Below are 4,274 nucleotides of genomic sequence, written 5' to 3' on the forward strand. Positions count from 1 at the left end.
CAGCTCAAGGAGTTTGACGGGAAGAGTCTGGTCTCTGTTACCAAGGAGGGCCTGGAGCTGCCTGAGGATGAAGAGGAGAAGAAGAAAATGGAGGAGAGCAAGGCCAAGTTCGAGAACCTCTGCAAACTCATGAAAGAAATCTTGGATAAGAAGGTTGAGAAGGTGACAATCTCCAACAGGCTAGTGTCTTCACCCTGCTGCATTGTGACTAGCACCTACGGCTGGACAGCCAACATGGAGTGGATCATGAAAGCCCAGGCCCTTCGGGACAACTCTACGATGGGCTATATGATGGCCAAGAAGCACCTGGAGACCAACCCTGACCACCCCATCGTGGAAACGCTGCGGCAGAAGGCCGAGGCGGACAAGAACGACAAGGCAGTCAAGGACCTGGTGGTGCTGCTGTTTGAAACGGCTCTGCTGTCTTCCGGCTTCTCACTCGAGGATCCCCAGACTCACTCCAACCGCATCTACCGCATGATCAAGCTAGGCCTGGGCATTGATGAAGATGAAGTGACTGCAGAGGAACCCAGTGCTGCTGTTCCTGATGAGATCCCCCCCCTTGAGGGTGATGAGGATGCCTCTCGCATGGAAGAAGTAGATTAGTTCTACCTGCAGACCTTGTGCCCTCTGTATAGTGTCCCCATGGCTCCCCCGCAGCCCTGAGTGGCCCCGGTTCACCTGGTTCCCTCTGCTGATGTCTAGTGGTTTTTTTCTCTCTTGGTCCTGTCTTTGAGGCAGGAAAGAAGGCCCTCAAGCCCTGTCCCTTCCGATATTTGACGGGGTTTGGATGTGTATTGTGGGGTTTTTTTTTGTTTATTTTGTTCTGAGATTAAAGTATGCAAAATAAAGAAGATACAGTTTTATACAAAAAAAAAAAATAGCTCCTTAGATACTCTTTATGCCTAGAAACACTGATGTCTTTGTGTGAGGCCATGCCCTTGAAATTAGACTTAGCTCGAGACCAAATATCCAGAAGTATGCACAGCTGCTTATTTTCAGTTCACCCAACCTACTAAAAAATAACATAGTTTACATGTTGGAATATGCCTATGTGGAAAAGAAAAGCTCGTCTTCCTTTGCTCCTACTTTTTAGCTCTAATATGTTCCTTATCATCTTTATTCCCCGCCCCTTGTGCCGTGAGTTGATTGTTCACCCAAGCAAAACAAGTTTTAAGAGAGGACCTTTCCCCTGCCCACTGCTACCTATTTTTCCTTTGTTATCATGAGTGGCCATGAAGGGTTAGAGGTAGTTAAAGTTTTTCAGTGGTTCCTTTTGTTTTCTTTCTCTTAGAGAAAACATCCTTCACTTTTTCTCCTTTGATAGGTATGAGAAGCTCTAGGGCAATGTAAGGGCAGAGGCATAAACAAGAGCATTCCTCCACATGTTAAGCTTCTGTGTACCAGTTCTGCTTTGGAGTAATAATTATAACACAAAGATGTGATAAAAAGTGAAACATCCAACAACTATCCACATATTCTTCTCTCACTTGAGATTCCTGTTCTCTAGGTGAGAAGTTTATTACCCGCGGTTTATATATGTTATTAGAATATCCAGTATTTACAATCAAACCTGCCTATGCAGCTCCCTACTGTGACAGAAACATAGGCTAAATCTGGTACCTGCAGCCAAGAGGGCCCCGTGACTGACAGGAAGGATGGGGCTCCTCTAAGGCTTTTGCAGGACTCCTTTGGCAAAGGTACTACTGGATTGGAATCTTCAGAAGACTGCTAACATCTGGAGATCCTTTCCCTGGGGATGCATATTGATTCTAAGATACTGAAGGAAACACAGAAACAAGTAAATTCTGATCCTGGTCCATAGCACTTTATGTGCCTACAAAACTACAGATGTTTTCACCAAAAACCTTTTCTCAGTTTTCCTTTAATAAAGTGGATCAAAGAAACTCTGGGGAGAAAAAGAAACTGTTTGTCCATGTCCTCATTGGTCAAAGCCTGGCTTCATGCTGATAAAGGCTGGCTGTTCAATAAAAGAGGTATATCATATAAAATTACAAAGGGAGGGGGGAAGGAAGTTTTAGATAAAACAGAATTTTAAATCATCCTGTGAACATTTACTTTGTCACACGTTAGACTCAATCAGGTGAACTCGCCATTGAGTGACAAGGTGAGCTGAATGCTACCTTAAAGCCTTTGAGGAGGGTAGGCTTTTACTCCCCTGTACAGCCATGGGGGACTACTCCTGGGCAAGGGTGAATCTGGGCTTCTATTGTCAATCAGTAGGATTAAGGCTACAATGTGAAATAATCCATAGGACCTTGGGAAATAGTGTTCTCATTAACCTAAGTTCTTGGAAATCAGTTTCCATCTATCATGAAGGAGCACTTACACAAAGACTATAATGTGGTAGCGATAAGAAGTAATGTTCTAATTAAAAAATGAGATCTTTGAGTCACAAGTTAGATGAAATTAACAATGCATTGACAATGTATTTTAGTTATTTTTTTTTTTATTTTTTTAAAGATTTTATTTATTTGACAGAGAGAGACACAGCGAGAGAGGGAACACAAGCAGCGGGAGTGGGAGAGGGAGAAGCAGGCTTCCCGCGGGAGCAGGGAGCCTGATGCGGGGCTTGATCCCAGGACCCTGGGATCATGACCTGAGCCGAAGGCAGACGCTTAACGACTGAGCCACCCAGGCGCCCCGACAATGTATTTTAGTTATTAAGCAAGAATTAACTGTGACCAAAATATTTGTTTAAAGTTTATCTGGTAGACTTTATGAAAAAGCAGTGCTTAAATATAGTAGTCTTAGTGAATTATTTTTAAAGTCTTAGTAATATAAGGGTAGAAAGTCCTTAAAAGTAAAATGATAATGGGGCGCCTGGGTGGCTCAGTCAGTTAAGCGTCTGCCTTCGGCTCAGGTCGTGATCCCAGGGTCCTGGGATTGAGCCCTGCATTGGGCTCCCTGCTCCGCGGGGAGCCTGCTTCTCCCTCTCCTGCTCCCCCTGCTTGTGTTCCTTCTTTCACTGTGTCTCTCTCTGTTTCAATAAATAAATAAAATCTTAAAAAAAAAAAAGTAAAATGATAGTAAAGCCTCCTTTCAGGTAAAATCCACTGTTTTTAAGAGTTTACTTTTTATGAGTTCACTTTTTTTTTAAGAGTTCACCTTCTGTTTGTTTCTTGTGATATTAATGACACCAAATGCCTACGTGTTTTATCTTTATATGGAAAGGTAATTTGCTGGGTAAGTGACCCTCACAGATACTTTATTTTAATTAATTCTCAAAACAGTGCTTTTAAACAGGAAATTATCTTTTTTCCTGTATTTATGGTCAAGATATAGAAGTTTTCTCTAATAGTACAAGAATTACTTACTCTTTTTATTTTTAATTTTAAATTCCAATATAGTTAATGTACAGTGTTATAAGGAATTGCTTATTCTTGAGGAAAAAAATTTTTTAAAGTTATATTCATTGTTTCTTCATCACTGCAGGCTGATTCATGATTAGCAATTGACTCACTGTTTACATGTTCTTTTTCCTTATTATAGTCCAGGAACTAAAATTCAAAAGAGCTGGTGGGGCAAGTGTGTTTATGCCTGTGGGACTGGCTGGGGCATGGTCACCACAGGAACTGCCCCAGGGTTGCTTCTTCCCAGGGGGAGATTGGAAATGGGGACACTCTGTGAAACAGCTAATCTAATTGTTGACTATGCCATGCATTGGGGCAAATCAGAAAATCAATCAGATTCTACCAGTTCCTGGCTTCTATCTTGTTACACATCAGATGAAAGTCTTGACAATCAGTCTAATAAGAAAACATTACATCCAAGAAAGCAAATGCCTTGCTTATGATAGACATCTGGAGCAACAGGTCAGCCTCATATTCTCACGGTAGGTAGGGGAAGAATTTTTCATGATTCCAAGTGCTGCTTAAGGTATAGAAAACAGGACACAGGATAAGGGTCTAATTTCTGTGGTCCCCTCATCCAAACCCAATCAATAGCATTAAGTGGAGAGGAGGAAAAAATAACATTTTAAAGCTTTATTTAATTTATTTTTATTTCTATTAACATATAATGTACTATCTGTCAGGGGTACAGGTCTGTGATTCATCAGTCTTACACAATTCACAGCACTCACCATAGCACATACCTTCCTCAATGTCCATCACCCAGCCACCCCATCCCTACCACCGCCCTCCACTCCAGCAACCCTCAGTTTGTTTCCTGAGATTAAGAGTCTCTTATGATTTGTCTCCTTCTCTGATTTCGTCTTGCTTCATTTTCCCCCTCCCTTTCCCTATGATCCT

The 4,274-nt window shown here is 42.0% G+C and overlaps 1 pseudogene; it reads left to right on the forward strand.

Moving 5' to 3' along the window:
- Window positions 1-6: 6 nt before the first annotated feature.
- On the forward strand, window positions 7-881 carry LOC145718540 (heat shock protein HSP 90-beta pseudogene; annotated as a pseudogene).
- Window positions 882-4,274: the final 3,393 nt, after the last annotated feature.

The sequence above is a fragment of the Leptonychotes weddellii genome, unplaced genomic scaffold (assembly GCF_054177405.1).
Source record: "Leptonychotes weddellii isolate Sample4059 unplaced genomic scaffold, ASM5417740v2 HiC_scaffold_17145, whole genome shotgun sequence".
Taxonomy (NCBI): domain Eukaryota; kingdom Metazoa; phylum Chordata; class Mammalia; order Carnivora; family Phocidae; genus Leptonychotes; species Leptonychotes weddellii.